This window comes from Spermophilus citellus (genome assembly GCF_964194105.1).
Source record: "Spermophilus citellus genome assembly, chromosome: 6".
Lineage (NCBI taxonomy): Eukaryota > Metazoa > Chordata > Mammalia > Rodentia > Sciuridae > Spermophilus > Spermophilus citellus.
Window position 1 is genome coordinate 120131255 of NC_138187.1, and position 22068 is coordinate 120153322.

General features: G+C 39.7%; 1 protein-coding gene across 8 annotated transcripts in view; it reads left to right on the plus strand.

Annotated features, from left to right (window-relative positions):
• The window catches only part of ESRRG (estrogen related receptor gamma), a 590918-nt gene that overhangs the window by 173395 nt on the left and 395455 nt on the right, over positions 1-22068 (plus strand). For 5 of the 8 annotated variants that reach the window (XM_081299914.1, XM_081299913.1, XM_081299916.1 and 2 more), the window contains one exon: positions 115-206. The exons of the other annotated variants lie outside the window; for them this stretch is intronic. The gene's annotated coding sequence lies outside the window, so the exon portion shown is untranslated. The remainder of the gene's footprint in view (positions 1-114; positions 207-22068) is intronic. 8 annotated transcript variants of the gene reach the window in all.

Below are 22068 nucleotides of genomic sequence, written 5' to 3' on the forward strand. Positions count from 1 at the left end.
TTAACTCTATTGCCTGGGAGATTTTATTAAATGCAGCGGCCACGAAAATTGACCTCACTTTTTTTTTTTTCCTGTTTTGGGTTGGATCCTTGCTCACATCACATAAATGAATAGAGCTGACAATCTACTGGTTCATCAATGAAACAATATTAAATTATGAAGATGTAAGGAAAAAATCCTACGCTAACAGTGTTGCAGTTTGCAAGGTAAGCTGTCCCCTACAAGATAGGAGATATTAATGTTCTTTAAAAATCTACACAATACCATGCCAGGTGATGTACACTAAAGGGTTAAGTGGCCTCTGTGTGTGTGTGTGTGTGTGTCTCTCTCTCTCTCTCTCTCTCTGTGTTGTGCTGACAAGTGTTTTATAAGTAACAAAAATGAAGAGACTTGTGATGTTTTCCTCATTATGTCTTTTAAAATGCAAAATCATTTTTAATGCTTTTAAAATGTTATCTATTATGAAACAGTCTGACAAATTGGACTTTACTGAGTGTATGTTGCCTGATCCCACAGTCGTTTAGCCTTTGTTTCTGGTGATTCACTACGTTGACCAGTAAGCAGTGGCTAATTCTTGTCTTTCGGTTATGTGCAAGAAGTAAAATATTATTTTGATTTACATTTTCTCTTGTGCTTTAGATGGGAAGCCCTATCTTCTGATTCTAGCTTATGTGAACTTGCTGAAGGTTCTTTATGTCATTAGATACCAATTGAGTACTTGTTTGTTGTTGTTTTTTTTCCCCCAAGAATATTCAAAGGCTGAGTTTATACTGCATCTTTGTTTTGTTTGTTTGTTTGTTTGTTTGTTTGTTTGTTTTTTGGTACTGGGGATTTAACCCAGGAGTGCTTAATCACTGAGCCATATACCCATCCCTTTTAATTTTTTACTTTGAGACAGGACCTCACTAAATTGCTGAGGGCCTCACTAGGTTGCTCAGGCTGGCTTTGAACTTCTGATCCTTCTGCTTCAGCCTCCAGAGTTGCTGGGATGACTGGTGTGCTACACCACTCTCAGCTGCATTCCATTTTTGAGGGGAAAATCATGTTATGCCTATTTTCTGAAGTTCCCATCAACTATTCAATCCTATGAATTACCCATCTCCTTCACTTGGATCTAGGAACCCTGTGCTAACAACTGTCACAGGAGGATGACGGTATGGAACAGTCTTTTGTTGGAGAGTTTCTCTGCTTTCTCTTTCTCTCCATGACACTCTCACATGGGTGTGTCTGTCAGCAAGGGTGAACAACCATTGCCTCCTCCAAGGCAGGATCAGTGATTCGTTGGTTTCCTCGGTGCCTGTTGTGGTGTCCAGTGGAGCAGTGTACAGGGATCCGTGTGCACTTGCTCCCTGTGGCATTTCTCCATGGCATTTGCTACTGTACTCTCTGGAGTAAGTCAGATTTCTGAACAGCATTCAGCAGACTCCTGCTTCCCTGTTGAAAATAGTACGTTGGAAGTAGAATTACCTTTTTCCTAGCACCCAAGTTGCTTAATTCATAAATTGGGAATAACTTAGGCAGTGGGAGAATATGTTTCCGTGTTTGCAGTGGATTGGAATGAATGTGGTATTCGTTCTGCTTCAGCTCAAACTCTCCTAAAATGGAGTTCTGGCCCCATATCATTCAGTTACAGGATTCTGGGATATCATCTGTTGTTTTGTGTAGCATCAGTTTGGTTTTAAATATTGGTGGTACTTAAATCTACTTGTTAAAAACTACAGGTGTGCCCTGCTTTAAGGAAACTTGGATATGCTTCAGATTCACACTTGCAATGCCATGGCATGAAGGGGCAGTTATTTGCACACTAAAAATGTCTTGGCTTTATAAAATAATTTATCGCCAGATTCCTTTAAATAACCAACTCTCTCAGAGCATTTAAAATATGATTTGATTTGAAAAAATCAATGGTTACTCGCTCCACTTTCCAAGAACACATCTACTCTAAAATGTGGGGCAGTTGAAGGGGGGCAATCAAGTAGCAAGGAATGAGGGTCTTGAGTAAGCCAAACAGGAATTAATTTTTTAATTTAGAAAAACATTTACTTTTTCTAGAATTTTCAGGGGAAGCCACCTTCACCTTTCTCACCTCCAGAATACATAAAGAAAGGAAGAAGGGGGCAGGCCAGTTTGAGTTTGGAAAAGAAGAAATCTATTTCTCTGGTGGGTTCGCATATCTGCATTATGCATGTGCGTAAGAGTGAGGTTTGCTTTGATCCTGACTATTAAAAGTTTATTTTTAAACTCAGACTGGGCAGGAATCCAGCGATGCTCTTTCCCCTGCAATACATCCTGGGTTTCAGGTCCCCAGCCTGGCAGAATGCGACTAAGCAGCCGGAAGTAGTTGAAAAGTGTGGAGACTTGACGGGTGCTGAGGGTTTGTTCCTCTCTTCCTGCCCTCCATTTTTGAAATTCAAATTGAATGCAATTTTCAGCTCATTTGAGCCAGAATATACTGTTGCTGAGCTTCAGTGGCTCTTAAATTCAAACTCACAGGAGAAAACAGATATCATCTGTCACAGAGGGTGGGAGAAAGAAGACTCCTGCATTTTATTCGGGGAGGCAGAGCTCCAGTAACTAATTCAAAGCTTACTGACTAATCGGTTAATCATTCACCAGCGAACTGATCAAGTAATCAATGAAACCTTTTAGACACCCATCCTATGAAATCTTGAGTAGTTTCCCCCTTGCTTAAAAAAAATGTTCCAGTCTATTTTTATATTGTTGATATTTTCATACCTATTTTGCAAACTGAGATGGAATATCTAGGTGGTCTTTTTTTTCTGCACTTCCTGACTATTTTTTATTGTTTCTATCTTTAATGTCTCTGTCGATGCTTTTTACTTATGATTGAGAATTAGCAGAAGGCTTAATGCTGGCTAAGTAGGGCCAAATTTTGCATTTTTTTTATTAACAGACTCTCTGAAAATATGCTTCTTTCTCTAGGCAAATATAAGTACCAGTGAAAAAAAGAAAGACCCACTCATATGGTTCTGGACTTTGCAAGTGTGTCTAATCTGCAAGGTGGATATTTCAGAGGTCTTGAGAATGCCTCTTGATGAATTTCTGCCACTGGGTATGTGCCCAGGGAATGCAAATGAATTTGAACAATGATAGTCTAAAATTTCTCTTCTGATTTCAGAAAGAATGTGATGTGGCAATTTTGATCTTGAAATGTAGGTTATATGCTTATCCATGACTGTTTTAGTGTAAGTCAAGAATTATTAGGAACAGGAAGGCTATTCACTTTCTCTTGCTATTTTACCTTTTACCCCCTTTTTTCCTCAGGATCCATGAGACACAAGTAATTATGTTATTTCAAAGTAAGTGGGAGTAAAAGATTTGATCTCTAAATACTGTTAGTTCTAATGAAGTCAGTTTATAGTAATGCCACCTATGGTGGGTAAGTGTGTGATTGACCCTATATATTTATGCACACACGCTTGTATGTGTGTTTACATGTCTCAGGGATCTCTAAGAATGTGACAGCAGGAACCTCCAAATGTTCGCTTTTACCTTAACAAAGTTATCAACCCCTTTATCCTCTTAATGGTAATGTGCTTATGTATTAGAATCCTGGTAGAAAACATCGACTTCATTTCCTTTAGAAGCAATGATACCCTGACATATTAACCTGTGTTTCTCTATTACGCCTTCATGAAGCTATTGACCTATACTACAAGAAGTCAGAAACTACTGTGAAACTAAAGACTGTGAAATTGCGATTTATAGTAAGAAATGCATATTTGGTTTCTCTGCCCCCCCAGTTCCTGACCCTCCCTTGGAACTCTTAATCCCTAGGGATTTCCTGTGCTACTGACAGGAGTGTCTTTTGTTCTAATGAGGCCACTCTTGTTGGACTCCTGGATGGAAGTGGGTCACCAAGCCAAGATCAGAAGCTCTGAACTTTCAACCCCACCTCCTATCCTCCAGGAGCAGAGAGGAGCTGGAGAGTGAGTTAATAGCCTGTTGTGCCTACTTTGAAAAGCTTCCATGAAAATCCCTTCACTACAGGGATGAGAGCTTCCAGGTTGCTGAATGGTAGAGGTCCTGGGAAGGTGGTGCACTACAGAGAGTGGGAAGCTCTGTGCCCTTCCCACAAAGCTCTCCCTAGTTCCTCATCTGTGCATCTGTGCCCTTTATAGTTCCCTTTATTGACATAATAAACTGGTAAAAGTAAGTAATTCTCTGAGTTCTATGAGCTACTCTAACAGATTAATCAAATAAGAGAAGGGTGTCATGGAAAAAATCTCTCATTTGTAGCCAAGTCAGACGGTAATTGTGGGTAGCCAACAACTTTTGACTGGTATTTGAAGTGGAGATCAATCTTTTGGGACTGAGCCCTCCATCTGTAGCTCTTTCCAGGTAGATGGTTCCAGCCTCAAGTCAAACTATAGTTACTTGGTGATTGCTGAGGAATTGATATGTGTGTAATACCTAAGACATCTGAACACAGAAGTGTTTTGTGTTGGGTGAAAGAGTATGACCAACAGTTTGACTTTTACTATGTTACTGTATTTACCATGACAAGGGATCTACCTTTTTAGCTAATTACTGAAGTAGTTAATGGAGATTTAGTTTTCCTACTTAAATATCATCTGGCTTCTGGTTTCAAGTTATTATTACCACTAGGGATTGAACCCAGGGATGCTTAACTCCTGAGCAACATCCCAGCCCTTTTTTGTATTTTCTTTAGAGACAAGGTCTTGCTGAGTTGCTTAAGGCCTCGCTAAGTTGCTGAGGCTCGCTTTAAACTTGCAATCCTCCTGCCTCAGCTTGCAGAGTTGCTGGGATTACAGGTGTGCCCACTGCGCCCGGCTCAAGTAATTATTGAGTGCTTACTATGTGGCAGACATTTACTGAACTAAGATTTTTCAGTGGTGGTTCTCAACCTAAGTGAGATAGACATTGGAGATGAAATGTCAAATCCAACTAAAATATGCACTTTGTCCCTGCCCTTTTTCCACAGTTAATAATTAGTGGTATAAAATAGATATACTCTAATTTGGTATTGGGAGAAAGGATAGTATGCAAAACAAGTTAGTGGCTAAGATAATAAATGTGCACACTGAGATATTAAATGTATAATATTCTCCAAAAATGCTAACAAAATTGGGCAAAGGAAGGGCCAATGAGGTGCTGATATCCTGCAAGGAGGCACTGTGAGGTAAGCAAGCCAGGGGTCAATGGAGGGAAGGAGAAAACAATCCAGGAGGTGGGCACAGTAGGACTCTAAGAAAAAGTTCTACTGAGAAGCTTGAGTGAAGTACCCTTGGGGAGAGCTCACTAGTGCACGAGAGCCTGTTTCTACCAAGAAATGCAGTTATTTCATTTCTAGGAATTATGTGAGCCAGTGTTTATTTAATATTATTAAATATTAAATGATATGTTTACAAAAACAATTATGTTAAACTGAAAGTAATAAATACTCAACTTTTCTAATAACACTAACCTCATTTTGCTGTTACCTGTGCTCTGGAAGCCTGACTCTTGCATCTGGATGGGGAATACAATGTATCAAGGGGCATGCTATTGGGCATCTCTTTACCAATTCCAGGTACCATTGTTGGGTTGGGAGTGGAAATCAGCCATCAGGGGAGTATTTAAACCATGGAAATCAGCAAGTGTCAAAAATTGGGACTTTATTCATTTGAGGGTCAATTGTTAAACAGACAAGCATGGGGTTGGGAGTGGAGGTAGAGCTAAAGGGAACTGAAAAATATAAATAGAAAAATATCAGAAGATAGCACTACCTTAAGGAAATGGTTCTATCTCAGTATAGACCAGGGGATTAAGTTATGCAAAGAGATTATAGTTGATTTAGAAATAATCAGGAACCTTGACTTTGTCTAAGTACTTTTATCATTATAATATATACCATCATTTGTTGCTTAATGGCAGGAATATATCCTGAAAAAAGCATCCCACGGTGATCTCTTTATTGGGAGTATATCATAACAGATACTTACATAAACTGGTATGCTATAGGTCAATCACTTGACATGGCCTATGGATGCATTTGAGAAACATGGTAAATATGAGATGAAGGAAGTGGGGAACATGTCATCCTGTTTTATAGTAAACGTTTTTTTTAAAATGAGTACACTCCAAAATAACAATATATTATAGTCAATACTACAGTCCTAGATTATTATCAAGTATCATACTGTGCAAAATTGTACTGTTATACTTTTATACATCTGGCAGTGCAGTAGGTTTTTACAGAAATAACACCATAAACAAGTTAGCAAATTCACTAAGAGTATGGGATGGCTGCATCACTAGAAATTTTTAGTACCCTTATAATCTTGTGGGAACTATTGTATATGCTACCTATTATTCAATGAAATAGTGTTATATGATACATGATTATATGGTCATGATAGAAAATTTATAAGGTAGAATAATAGATAGCACTTCTATAATATTTTCCACGTGCCCCATATTTTTTAAGTATTCAAAAAATACTGGAAAATGACCTTTAAATTAGTTGCTGTTATCCCATGTCAAAGACAGTCAAATTGAGGTTCAAAGAAGTTCAGAGCTTTGGCTAAGTAAAAAGCGATGATCTGAATGAGGGAAGACCCACCTTGGAGTTCACTCTGTTACTCTACCATTCAATAAATAAATTGACAATGAGCATTAATGTAACCCCCCCAGATATTCTATGAGAAACTGGACTAATAGTGGTACCATCTGTGCTGGGATTGGTGGGGGCTCATTTATAACAAGATTTGAGGTGATGGGAAATCAAAGTGGTGAAGCTCCTATGGCACTTTCATAGCCTTCTCTAGAAGTGCACTGGGCAGAGAAATAGTAGTCTTTGGGAGACAAGGCTAAATTTCTCAGGGATTATGCCTAGAGGAAGGGTCTTAAGGAACACTCACTTTAGGAAGAAACTGAAGGTAATGTGGTAAATGAAAGAAAGAACAAGTGGAAAGGGAAGAGAAGAATTAAGAGAGGCATAAAGAATAATATCATGAAGATAAGGAAGGAGAGTTTGAGGAAGGGTTGCAGGTGAACAATGCTGAGGATTTCAGAGAGGTTTTATAAGGATGACAATTTCATTGATTTTCCAAGGGAACTTTGTAGTGAAAGGGGGTGCTATTAATCATTAGGCCAGGACACAGACAACTCAGCTAAAACGAATCTGTGGTCATGCTCGGTTGTAAGGTGGATGAAACTGCAGATGCTGAGTTAATGGTGGTCTTCAAAGGACTTCTCTTTAACCAAAATATCCTGAGCAGCTACTGTGAGTAAGGCTGAAAGTGCTGAGGATAAAAGTACATATGGCAAGATTAAGATGATAATAATAATAATAATAACAACAACAACAACAACAACAACAACTTGAGGGGGGAAAATACAGCAGAGGGAATTGGTACATGGAAGATAATTATTCTTTGCCACCTTATCTACACCTGGAAAGAGTCACTGTTCACAATTTTTTGCTATGTTTTTTTTTTAAATAAATTCCAGACTGTCTCTATATAACTAGTTTGTTTTATTTTCAACTGAAAAAATGTAGCCGTACCACTTGTAGGTCTGCAGTGTATTTAGTTCAGATGAGGACCTATTTAATATCCCACTTAAATGAGTGTATAACATTTGACTATTCCCTTATTGATATATACACAGCCTCTTTATTTACTTAGTTTTTTTCAGTTTCCAATAATGGTAGGTAAATATTTTTATTCTTGTGGCCTTGTTTCTGTAAGATAGATATCTAAAGTAGGATTGGCTGAGCTGAAGTGCTCGCATCTTTTTTTAAAAAATATTTATTTTTTTTGGTGTAGATGGACACAACACAATGCCTATGTTTCACAATGCCTTTATTTTTATAAAATAAAGGCTGAGGATCGAACCCGGGTCCTGCCCATGCTAGGCGGGTGCTCTACCACTGAGCCACAATCCCAGCCCCCTCTCACATTTTTTATAAGGAACTGTCAGTGGATCTAAATAAATTGTACAGATTTTTAATTCCACCACCAATTCCTCGTTAGCCATGATTCCCTTAGACTTTGTTTTTGTCAACTATTGAGAAATAGTATTTTACAGCTATTTCAATTCACATTTTAAAATTATTAATGAAGCTGAGCATCTTTTGTACTTTTTATTGGTCATTTGAGAGTTTTTGAGCAAAATTTCACATTTATATTGTTTTGCCAAGTTTTTACTATTGAAATAGTTTTCATTTTTATTTTCCTTAGTTGTTGAAACTACTTTTTTTTTTTTTTTGTGGTACTTGAACTTGGGGCACTTTACCAATGAACTGCATTCCCGGCCATTTTTATTTTTCATTCTGAGATAGGGTCTCACTGAACTGCTGCAGCTGGCCTAGAACTTATAAGCCTCCTGCTTCAGCCTCCTGAGTTGCAGGCAGTACAGGCATATGCCACTGGACCCAGCAAAACTTCTTACATATTTAGAATGTTAACCCTTTCTTAAAAATGTGTTACAGAAATGTCTCCTATTTAAATTTTGCCTTTTAATTTTGCTTCGTATTACTTTTGGTTATAGAGAAGTAGTCAAATGTGTTTATTTTTTGGCATCTCATTTTCCTGTGTTGATTAGATTGGCTTTTCCTGGAAAGAAAGAAAAAATAATATTTACTTTTCTAAATCTTTCATGTTTTCAATATGATCCTTGGTTCCAGTGCTCATAGACTGGTGGGGAAAATGGCTATGAAGTGTAGGAGTTTCTGCTTTGTAGGATCAGTGTCTGCCTGAGGGATTCACCCAGGAGAGGGTGCTGGGGCTAGCTGGGGTTGGGCGTCTGGAGATCGAGGGGGCAGATGGGCCTTCAGGGGGATGACCTCTGAGCTGAACCTTTCAGGCTGAGGCATCAAGGGTAGGGAGGACTTCCATTTGCAGAAATGACAAGTCAAGGAGACTGAAAACCCGAGTCAATAATTTTTCCAGAGCAGGGAGGGAGAGGGTTCTCTAGATGGATAAAGGGTGAGTTTGGGGATGTGTCTCAGTAGTAGAGCTGCTTGCTCAGCAGGCTCAAGGCCCCGGGTTCAATCCCAAGCACCACCAGGAACTGAGGCGGGTCAAGAAGGGAAAAATAGTTTCTTGAATTATTTTTTTCTAAGTTTTCCACAAGGAACGGGTATTACTTCTGTAGCCAAATGAAGGAATTTAAACTGAAGGAAAATGAAACTCTGAGATTGGGATTTACAAAGTTAAATAATAAGCCAACATGGATAAGAAACAAACTCCTTCTAAAATTATTAGGATGGAACAAAGGGAACAAGGATCCTTATTTGAGGATTAGGAAGAATGTACACATTATCTTCAATATCCATATCCATATGTCCTAGAAGAAAGTGGCTCTGATAATTCAAACAAACATGAATGACAAATAGGGGCACAGGAATGCTAGTTATCCTGATTTGATTAACATACATGAATTGACATATCATGCTGTACCCATAAATATGTACAATTATTATATTCTAATAAAAATTTTTTTGAATAATGTATGAGCAGAACAGAAATGCTAACTATCAGGATTTGATCATTATATCTTAGCTACATATATCAAATTATTATTTTGTCCCCCATAAATGGTAACATTAAAATTGTAATAATAATAATAATAATAATAATAATAATAATAATAATAATTCACATAACTTCCTCTAGTTGCTTTGGGACCAGAACGGACCTAGAAGATGTGTATGTAGGGGAGAGGAAAGGAAGCAGTGTCTAGAGACACGGCTATTAAGTTGAGATCTGGAACTTGAATTGGAGTTAGGCAAAAATCAAGTAGTTTGCAATGTACATTCCAGACAAAAAGAACAGTCCGTATGGAAGATGATTCAGGTACCTCCTCTCTGAGGTCTCAGGCTCTCGGCTTTCAAACCTCACTGGGGTCCCCACCAGAATAATGACCCTTAATATGTTAGCTTTCTCCAGAAAAATCATGGAGGTTCCCATTATCTATCCTGTTTGGTGTTTAAACTCTACACAGCATTGCCCAACCTAAAATTTCTTGTTTCTGCTCTTTTCTTCAAAAAACATTGTGAGAATGGGTGCATCCCAACTACTCTTTTTCCAGTTGGCAGTTCCTCTGTTTGGAACCTCTTCTGTGACTCTTTGTCCCACTTACTAGAACCCACAAGGCATGGCTCAAAAGTCTGCTTCTTTCCATAGCCTTTCCTGACCTTTTTAGCTAGAAGAAACTTGGATGTTGAAATGTATGTTGGTGCCATGTAAGATTCATCCCCAAACAACAAAATAATATAGTGATATAGCCTTATCTGTTTTTAATTAGTTTGAAATTTGTGGAAGCACAAGAATCATGTCTTACAATTCTTGAGAGAGTTCCCATCTTTAACAAACTGTTGTTCCTAACAAAAACTGGAAGATCAAACCCATCTCAAGAAGTAGACTCAGGGACAGAAAAAGGGAGGACAGAAAGGATGCTCATAGAATAAAGAGCCAGAATATAAAGTCATTCTCTGAATATCAGAGGTTGGAGCTTGTGGAGAGAGTAATTCTAAATAAACCTCTGAAGGAAGTAAGTCCAGGTGTGCTCAGGGGATAAATAAGTGGATTGCTGGGTATTCTTGTGGAGTGTGAAGTTGAAGTTAGAATGAGTTGGTAATGAGCTATATTTGCATCTTCCTTTGCAGTTGGGAACCCAAGAGGGATGTGAGTCTCGAAGATACCTAAGAATAGGTGAAGTCGAGGGAAAGAGACTAGAAGATAGGTTAAAGATGCAGGAGAATGAGCGTAAAAAGGGAGAAATGAGTCAGAGAAAGGTTCTTGAGAGGGGATGTGAGTCAGAAAGGAACATTACATAATTAACTTGGCAGGATGTCTCTGATGTGGGAACAGAGGTGAGGGTTGTCGACCCTGGCCTCCGAGATGAAAATGTCCAGTGAAGCCGTGTGTAACCTCATAATGTGGATGAGATAAGAGTGGATGGCATAGATGTTTTTTTGTGGGTGTTGGGGGTGTCCTGGGAGAGTGGGAATGGGCTACAGTTTCTGGAGGACACAGGGAAGATGATGGGCTTAGTCACAGGACCATTGTGCTTGGGAAGGCATGGCATAGCAGTTTCTTCTTTTTTTAAAAATTATTTAGAGAATACTTTATTAGTTTCTGTAATCTAACCCAAGTAGATTAAGACTTTACATATTTAATGGAGTGTGTTACCTCTGTACAAATGGAAAAAAAAATAAGTTTAACATTTCTAGACCAATATGGCTGTTAGTTTCTGCACAATGCCAACGTAGCACGGTAAGCTGGGATACTTTTTTCCAAAGTTGACAGCACAGCTACAGTTTCCAAAAATAAAAATTACATATATATATATTTATGTGTGTCTGTATTTATATAAAAAGACCAATAACAGCAGTATGTTATGCATCAATAGCAGCAAAGGCCTTTTCAGGTTCTGCATCCATCTGACAAACTTATAGAGATATCCAGCACATTCCATTAAAAAAGGGGGAGGGGGAACTAAAATACAAAAACAAAACAAAACCTGAGAAAACAGCAAAGTTCTTTTACTGTTATAATACTTAAGATGATTTTTTTTATTAGCTTCTTAATCATCATCTGGAAAAAAAAAAGCAACATTCTAGTGTAACATCATTAAAAACAGCTCTGATAAAGCATGGTCACTACTGTGTAACATAAAGCAGGGCAGGCCAACATCTTTATAACTGAATCACATGGTAGGGAGGAAGGGACCTGGGTGACCGAGTTTAGTATTCGCATTGGATTTTTAGGGAAAAAAATGTAAAAGGCTTCCTGGTATCTCCTAGATCCCCATTGTCTACCTGTCTTTTGGGTTGACCACATGCCAAGCCAAACTACTACCCATGATACCCTAAGTCTTCCGTTATCTCTCTCTCTCTCTCTCCTTTTGGACACAATATATTTTATTTATTTATTTATTCATTCATTCATTCATTCATTCATTCATTTATTTTTATATGGTGCTGAGGATCGAGCCCAGGGCCTCACAGGTTCTAGGCGAGCGCTCTACTGCTGAGCCACAATCCCAGCTCCCCCACTTCTCTCTCTTTCTAATGTACTATTCTTTCTGTATGGAATGCACATATAAACTGTTTGGTCTTTGCCTATTCAAGTTCCAGATCTCAACTTAAAGCCTTCTTTCTAGGCCCTGCCTGCTCTACCCTTCTCCTGATACACAATCACTAGGTCAGGTCTTCTTTGCTCACTTCCAGTTAGCATTTCCTGCTTCTCAAGTTTCCCGAGCCACCTTGTTACTTCTCGACAGTCCCTTTTCTCTTGTGAATTCTGTTGCAACCTATCTTCTAGGACAGTGCCTGACACAGGGTAGTTGCCTAATAAATATATCTGGAAAGAAAGGAGGGAGGGAGGGAGAAGAAAGGAAGGGTAGAAACATGAATTTAAATGACAAACTTTCCCCACCAATTGTTGACAGAGCCTGACAGGTTTCCTCTGAAATAGCTAGGCTTGATCAACATGTGACTGGAACATTCACATGCAGATTTGAGACACAATTTTTTTCCCCTAGTATTTTTCTTTTTTGAGTGTGGTAAGAAACATCATCACTTGAATCATTTCTAAGTGTGCACTGCTCAGCAGCATTAAGCACATTCACATTATTGTATAGACATCACCACTGTCTATCTGTAGACATTTTTATCATCTCAAACTGAAAATCTGCCTATTATATAGTAACTCCCATTTCCCCATTCCTTGCCTTTTCATTCCTGGCATCCTCCTTTCTACTTTCTGGCTCTATGAGTTTGACTACCTCATAAATGTGGAATCAGTATATTCCTTTTGTGTCTGGTTTATTTTCCTGATCATAATGTCCTTGAGGTTTACCCGTTTGTAGCATGTATCAGAGTCCACCTTTTTAAGGCAGAATAGTCCAGTAACTAACAAAATTTGTATCTACATTCATTTATCATTGAATTGGGGGTATTTCTATAGGAGACCATTGTTTTAAATGCTAAAATATGAAATTCCTCATGTCACTGATAACTTGGGGCATGACCAGTAGCTAGTGGATTCCAGCCCAAGAGGAAAGGGTACACTGAGAAATTATCTTTGTGCTTTGTAAAGTTGTCATAAATGTCTAGGAACATGGGGACTTTGGAGGAGGAGGAGGAAATGCTCCATTCAGGCCACAGAAGGCTTGATATTGGTTTTTGCCTATTCAAGTTCCAGATCTTGAGCATAATGAAGACGGGTGCCATGCATTTCACATGGGAGTAACTATTGAAAATTGGGATTGAGAGACAATCCACTTTCTCACTTCCTTCCATGTTGAAAGGGACAAGGGAGATGGATGAGAAGGGGCAGGAAAAAAAATGAGACATCATCCAAAAAAAAGACACTGGGGGAAAGAGATGAGAAGAAAGTGAAGAAAGGGGAGTTTGATCCTAGTCTAATAGGTGTTACATAGTGCACAGGGAAAAGACACAATGGAAAGCCATTCCATCTCAATTCTCAGCCAGAATGCAGGCAGAAAGCAACCTCAGCACTATAAGACCTATGAAAATCCACCTATAGTTCATGACAGTGTAAAGAAAGACATTCCAGAGCCAACACTAGGGACCAGTTCCTTATATTCAAGACTCTCTTTTTTTTCAACGGGACCAGTTTGGATCTTTTCTTCTCCTTGACTTTTCAGTAGCTAGAAAGAAATTATTGAACCTCACCCCATGAAAATCCCTCCTGTGCCTGAATTCTTTCTCAGTTAAAGGTTGGAACTGGATTAAACTCTTTTTTCCCTTAATGACTTCTAAGCTACAGTTTTCTAAGCCTTTAATGCCCTTTGAATTGTCGACTCTAAGTTCTCCTGGGTCAAAGCAGGTAGGAATAGTAAGACTTTATTGAATCCTGTTGGAAGCCAGTGTTCTCCTTAATGATCCTGTCACCCCATTGCATAGGGCTATATCAGTTGTGGCCCCAGCCTTACCTTGGAGTGAGAAGGTGCCATGTTCCTGAAAAAAGCCGGCTGTACCCATTGAGCTCTACCTCTCAGCCTAGAGGCAGAACAGGTAACTTCCCAAGCTATTGATGGCCCTGAGATTGTGTTACCTTTTTGGAAATATTATTATTTTTTCCTTTCTACTTCTGACATGCAGCACGTTGGCCCATTTCAAGTTGCCTCTGATCTTTCACTGCTCCTCCTCAGCCCCTTGAATCCATCCTTGGGGAGCTTCTCACTGGTCACTTTGCAGAGCTCCCTTAGGCCAAGAAAGCCTCCCTCACTTTGTTTCTACTTAACCCTTGCCCTTCAGGGTGGTGAGAGGCCTTCTCTGGGCTGCCTCCCTTGTAGTCTGTTATTACTTGCAGGTGATTAGCAGGTGGCTTCTAAGCAGAAAGGAACATTGCCCCGGGCACTGCTCTCCCATAGGCTCTTGCCATTTTGCTACAAAAGAGAAAAATGGAGCCTTTGAAGAGTGTATATACACTATTCATGTACTTAGAAAGAGAGGAGTGTCTATAAAATTCCAGGAACAGTATTAGATTTTACTCAGTTATCAGAGAGTAGAACTCTCGGGTTATGGCTTGGGATCCTTTCAGAATTAAAAAGAAAGAGTTGCCATTTCTAAGCATCCGGTCTTTTAGTAAAAGCTTATTTGAGAGTTTCTCTCTAGACACTAATCCCCCCAACAAGTTGTATTCCACTGAGACAGTGTCCATGAAATATAGTAATTGGGACTGCATTGAGCTGTTCTTGCAGCGAGCTGGCTGTGTGACAGCATGCTGTGATCGGCATTGCACATTTCCGCCCTGCGCTCTGGCTGCTCATTTGACCAGATGAAAGCTCCCTTCTCTACCTCCATCCTCCAGGCCCTTTTGTCACCTACACCACTACCTTCAGATCTCCCAGGGGAAATATGATATGCTTCTTTCAACATCTTGAGCCACTGTCCCTAGCATTAAATGAAACATAATTTTTTAAAAAAAAATTTCTAAACTAATGTGAGCATAATATCCCTCTCAGGAAAAAAAAAAAAAGGAAACCAAGAAAGTAACTACATTATTTCTGATATTTAAATAGCTAATATTATTTCTTTAATTTTAGTTAAAAAGTAAAATTTAAGAAATAAGCCTATTCTCCTCCCCTTCCTCTGCCAAATAAACATTAGCGAGACATTTACTATTTGGTGTCAAGGTGTGTAAGAACTTCATGAATATACCGTGGGATATATTTTTTTTTCATAGGTGTTGTCACCTTTTCTGGAAGGGAAGGTGATTGTATCAGAGACTGGGTGTGGCATAGAATAGGCCCAAGAACAGCCTCTCTGCCTCCTCGGGTTCCTTGGCTCTAGGATTTAACTTCTTAGTTAGGAACATGTGATGTGTCTCTCAGAGCACCTGGCCATGATCATCTGTTCCAGCGTTTCCCAAATGCGTCCAGACCTGCAGAGCAGAGCCTCTGGGGAGGGACCTGGCACTCTGTATTCTTAACAAGTGTCAGAGGTGCCTCTTTGGGCCCAGCAAATCTAGGAAACACTGATCCATTCATTCTGGCTTTTTGCCTGCAAAGCTGTAGCTGACTTGCAGGGTTGTCTGGGGCTGCATGGGGCTTGTGTGTGGAATACTTTCTGCGGCCTTCTTTTCTTGTTTGGCTTAGATTATTTTGTCCTGAGGGGGATCTTGAGTGTTGAACAGTAGGCCCACTTTGAATGAACCAAGAAAAGAGAGAACATGTTCACCAAAAAAAAAAAAAAAAAAAAAAATTGTTGGGGGGAGCACCAACCCCTACCCACAACAGTAAAACCCAGAATAACCTTAGAAGGTATAAAGTTGGACCATTCCTCAGGGTGACCGCCACTCTCTTGCTTGTCTCCACATGTTTTATATGACAACAATCGCAAAGGCTGTTTAGCCATCCTGTTGAAGTCACAAAACCAAGTGGATTCTTTGTTTCCCTGCATGAGAACTGCATGTGGTTCCTATTGCCTGATAAGGTGGCTCAGAAAAGTGACCCGTTTCAATGACCTGGAAATCTTTCCTGAATATAATCCTCTAGATAGTGGTAGATGATAGAGAAGGAACCCAGGGAGCTTTGGGGTTATGCTGGGGAGAGCCTCTGGCTGTAAATATACATAAGGAAGACAGGGCACTTTTATTATTTGTTGAAAAGGGCAGACTGGGCACTGAGGAACAATTGAAAACAGTATCTTGGGTATGTAATGGAGTTTTAGATTTTCTCACCTCACCCAGTGTGACTTCCCTGTTTGTCCAAGTCACATATCTGCCCTGTCACAAATAAAACCCAGGCTGGGGCTGCAGACTCTATCAACACTAGCAAAAAGCCATGACATGAGCCATTCCTGTATTTGCAACACTCTTTGGATTGCCATGGCAACAATAGTTTTAATTATAGAGAGCCAAAATGATAACTTGTATATCAGATGTGGCTCACTTTTCCCTGTGGACAAAACTCTGATTTGAGAGAAGCTTTGTATGTGGATTTCTCTTCCAGGCTAGATTTTATTATCTGCTTTCACAGACAGCTCTTTTGCTTATGGAATGAACCTGAAGAGGCTCAAGTACTGGCTGAAGGGTTGCTGGACAGAGGCCCTTGTGGCCACAAACTGGACCTTTTTCTCTTGGAGACAGACTGATGTGCTGGGCACTCCTGCATTTAAAAAGCAAGCAAGCTGTTGCTCTGGAGGGCTGCTGTTTTTGGCTTCGCCTTTCCAACAGTAGAAATCTGCATGTTAGGATAGAGACTTGCATGAAGTATATCATCTGGTAATCATCCTTGACAAGGTTCAGGATTATGCTGGTGGTGGTGGGGGGGGGGGACAAACAAGTAATTCCATGACTGTGGCAGTCATGGAAATAACACGAATCACAGCAGCTTTCCAATCAGAGCTACGGAGGGGAAAGTGGGCCAGAAAGAACCCTTTCCTGTCCGATTCCCCTGCCCTTTCTTTCTGGTTTCTGCTTGCTCATTTCTTTGACTTTCCCTTTAGGTTGGGGGAGGGACCACACCGTATCTGAATATTTCTGGGCTCTCTCATTTTGAAAGCTCTTGCAAAGCTAAATAATCATCCCCTTAGGTAAACATAAATCATTGTCTACCTTCTTTGCTCCTTGAGTAGACCTTTTGATACATTCATTAATTATGGCCACTGCCTGGTGGCACTGTGATGGCTGAGACGCTGCTGTGAGCATCTTTCTTGGAACGCCCCGTTTCTGACACTGAGCCCTAAAAATCCAATTCAGTGTTAAAAAGGCCCCTCTTCTTTGAGATGGACAGCCAGATGGTAGCAAGGAAAAAGAACTGTGCCCGAGATGGAGCAGCTTGGGTGCCAAAGGGAGGGTTGGAGAAAGAGGGGCAGCACAGGGAACACCGTTGTCCTTAAAACCTGGTGCAACTGCCTCTTATCTCCAGTGACCCCTGGAATAAGATCTTGATTCTCTGCTCAATAGATTTGCTGTCTACACCAGCAGTCCAGTTAATCAAAATCCCAGCTTTTGAAGGCCAGAATGCCCATGCAGAACTGTTCAGTAAAAGCACCGCGATTCTGATTTTTAATCCTTTTCCACATTATTTTTTTTTAAAAAGAAAAACAACAACAACAAAAAATCCCAATTTTTGGTAAATCTTGCTTAACTAATGACACGTCTCTGTGTTTGTTTTTCTTTCCACATTCAGGAAGCTTTGCGGCTATGATTTTGATTTTGGAGTTTAGGCATGTTAATTAAGCCTTTGTATGAAAGCAGAGGGGTTCTGTTTCTTGTTTGTTAGTTTAATAAGATTTTGTGTTAAGAATGGCACTGAGAATCTGTCAGAATTAGCTTGGCTGCATATGTGTAGCTCAGTGCTTTGAGACCCTTGAAATGTCTGTTTTTAGGACATCAGCAGGGGGCTAATGAAAAGGCTTTGTTGATTTTAACGAATTGCAAGCCACTGTAGCCAAAATAAATATAATCTGCTTTTTGGATTAGTTGTCACAGATGATTTTACCTACTAACAGTGATTAAAGAACCCGAGTGGACCAGAAATATAGCTGCTCTCTGGTGACTCTTGCTAAAATAGCAATAAACAGAAGTAAATAAAGACTTAGGGCATTAGTTATCTTTAATAAACAGTGACACCAAATAGACAGTGAGCAGGCATGAAGGGGTGGGGGTGAAGGCTTAGGGTAGATCAGGGTGTCAAATACCTGTATGGTGTGTACCAGTGTGGTGCTTATTGGCACAAAAAGCACGCAATAGCTAAAAATACAGTAAAGTGCTCACTGGTCATGTTCGTGTGTTATAGTCGTACCTCATTAGGAAGTGGTAAGAAACCCAGAGCCCTCTCCTCGCTTCCTGCTCCCTCTTCAAAGCCAATCAGATCAATTCATTGCTATTCCACTCTCATCTTCCTTTGGACTCTGGGACCAAAGTTGAAATCCTGCAACTATAGGATTAGAGTATGAAAATGAAGGAAGTGTTAATTACTTGTGTAATTATTAACCTTCTAGCTGCAGTAATTCTAACCAGCTAATGAATGGGAGACCAGCCCTGTATCCTTTCCTGTATATTTCTACTCTGGACGAAATGAGTGGTTGCCTCAGACAACAAACCTGGTCCTCCTATTCCCCTGGAAGTTTCAATCTAGATTTTCCCTGTTACTGTTTAATTGCAACACGAAGAAAGAAAGGTTCTGGCTGAAACTCTTTTAGATAGGGCATGTAAGTGTAAGAATAAGCTAAGGGTTGCCTTTAGTAGTCAGAAAATGATCAACTATGAGAAGCTATGGTTTCTCCTATTATTTTTAATTGTATTAAGTATATTAAATAATTACCGTGGATACTTTAATTGTTGATGGCAAAGCAAGTCAAAGAGCTTTCCGTAGCTCCTGTCCCTCCTGCAAGCCGGTATTTTTCTATTTGTATATAGATGCAGAAACTGGGGTGCTCAAGGCCAAGGAGTAGGTCACAGAGACAACCAGGACCATGTGTGACCCAGTTGCCAGTTGTGCTGTGACTGGGCCAAAGCAGCAGTTCCAAAGATTATAACCTTACTGTGGTTGTACACCTTGAGAACTAATAGCTGTCATTTATTAAGTCCCCCCCCCCCCCCCCGTGTGCCTTAGGCACGGTACTACGTGTTTATAGATAGCATGCCATTTGATACCTTACAACAAATCTCTTCATCCTGTAAATATTTATTAAGCCATCTCAAATACCAGGCTCTGCTTTAAAGATACAACAGGGAATAAAATCAATATAAATTCCTGTCCTCTTGAAGTTTCTATTCCATTGAAAGCAGCTAAGTCAATAAACACAATAATTTTTTTAAAAAAATAATCATTACATTCCAAGGTGTTTGTAGTTACGGAGAAAAAGTGGAGTAGAGGGGCTAGAATTCTAAGGGAGAGGAGTAGAAATATCCCAATGCATAGGTGGAAATGGAGACATGAAGGAAGTGAGTGAACAGCTACCTGGGCATCTTGGGAATAGTGCAAAGTAAAGGGGTGCCATAGTTCTCAGGCACACATGTTTGTTAGAAGAGCAGCCTGTAGCCCAGTAGGGAAGGAAAAACAGCAGGGTGAGAGATAAACAGTCAGGTGTGTGAGTTTGTAGCCCATTGCCAGGACTTTGTCCTTTACTTTTGAGAAGATAGAAAGCTCTTGGGGAGTTTTAGGTAGAAAAGTACATGATATTTGTCACATCCCAAATCCTAAGAGTCAGTATCATTAAACTCATCTCATGAATGTATCATGGAGGAACTTCAGAGTTCTGGTAAGTACTCACACACCAACACACACAAAAAAATCACATGTGGCCAGGAGGCAGACAGACCATCTAGCTCCTCAACATTTTGCCACTCTGTGCTCACTGAAGAAGGACACGTCTGGTATCTGTGTGATGTCCTTATCAAATGGGAAAATTCTTAGCTACTTTTTATTGATAGCCTTTGAATGTGTGGATTTTAAGTCAGGTTGTAACTAGACCATTCAGGATACCATTGGCACCATTAAGTTCAGTTTCCAAATGAGACAGCAGAGCGCAGTGAAAATTGCGTAAAACTGCTGGAGATTATATTAAATAGGCAGCGTGGAATTTGAATCTAGCTCTGCGGCCAGACTCTGATGTCTTAGAGCCATCAGAGTGCCTCCAGAGCGTTGGTAAAGTTAGACACTAATATGTATTCAACAAATGCAGGGAGTGAGATGCCCATTGTAGTGACCTTTTCATGCAGCTTCTTTCTTTACCCTCTTCCTCCACGATCCAGGACAGATCCATGGGCAGATAGCCAATTATCCTCTGGACAGTACTGAAATGCTGTAGCTAGGAAAGAAGGCAGTGTACCGATTTCACTGTACTCGGACATAGTTTTACATGGAAATATAGTCTTTGGGGAATAATTCTTAGATTTCATTTATCTTTGGGAATTTATTTTCCAAATCCTATGAACTACCACCAGGTGCTTGGAGGTCTCATTGTACATCAGTGATGGTCTCTTCTGTCTTGTTTCTTTTGTGGTGAGTTTGAAAAGGAAGATAAGCATCTTTGAAAATTCTCAAATTATTACACTGAATGTGAAGGGCCACATCCAGGCAGGCAAAGTCAGGGACACAACTGTTCATGTGGACAAATGCACACACAACTGGAGTTCTGTTTCCTGGGTCTTTGTGATGTTATTTATCTTTACCAACTCTTTGAAAAAAATCTAAATTATTATACTCTGTTCTTTGAGGAGACCTGCCTTGCTTGCATCAATCTCAAGTTCCAGACGGGCCTTTAAAAGATGACTTTACATCTAAAATCTTTAGAATTTCAGTGAACGAAATGAATACCAGCTCTCTAGCATATGCACAGCATTGCTGTTTTCCTTCTCTAAATAACCTTGCATTTCAACCTTGTATTTTCCACTCAGGGAGCCCAGCTCCAGGAATGAATGATATACAGCTTCTGCTTGCTTCTGCAAAAGTTTCTTCTCACTGTATCTGTAAAGTTCTCATATCCTGCAGTCCTACCTTTTCATGAGGTTTATGCAGCATCTGCCACCATTTCCCCGAATAACGTAACAAGATGCCAGTGATACTCAGAATTTTTAGAATAAAATTTAATACAGGTGCTCTGTTCATTTTCCATTGGAAGTCTTACTTGGGTGTCTGGCATTTTGAAATAAGAGGAAGTAATTATCTTGTTATACCACCGTACACTGACAGGTGGGACGGACCCGAGCAAAAGCTTGGTTCTGTTTAAAATTCAAATTAACACCCGGGTCAGCTCTGTGGTGGTAGAGAAACATGATATTCCTCCTCCATGCAAGACTGATGCGGGCGAGGAATGCGGGTTGCTCTTGTCTCATTTCTAGAAAAGGGGCCCAGCTAGGGTGATAGCCTGTTTGTTTTCTTTCCTTGCATTCTGTAAGAGAAGAATAAAAAGAATGTGTACTGTTTTAGTAAGTTATTAAAGAAGCAAACTGTTTACTAGAAAACATTGCTAACCTAGCAACGGATTTATACTGGTTGGTGTTCAAATTTCAGAGCTGCTTGCAGCCCAGTGTTATAACTGTGTGAGGAGTCTAACTCCTCACCAAAGCCTTTGAAATGAGATGTTTCTCAGCCCAGACCCCTAAAGTGCTGTTCCCAGAATGATTAACATCTTAACAAATTGAATGTAAAGGTGTCAGTGCCTCAGGAATGGCATTTTCTCTCCAAAGGGACAAACTAGTATCCTTTGCTTAGCAGGTGATTAGGAATTAGCTCTAGGAATTAGAAATCAGTTCTAGGAGGAAGAGCATGGGACTAGAATATGTGGGGCTCACCTTTGTGGGCCTCAAAGCCAGGGAATAGTGAAGCCCATAGTTTTGTTAGTGGCTACACATAAAATACTTTTACTCTGAAATGGGTAATGAAGCAAATTGACACCAATTTATATTTTAAACTGAGATTAAAATATATAACAGTTCATGCCACCTATTCAAGTATTACCACTAATGTTATTTGTAGTTCATAAAATGTTATGTTATTCATTTGATACTCTTAATAAATCTGTGATATGAGTAGAATAGGCATTATTATCCTCATTTTATTTATTAATAAAAATCCAGAGTTTAATTAATGTTTCTGGGGTCACAGATCTTA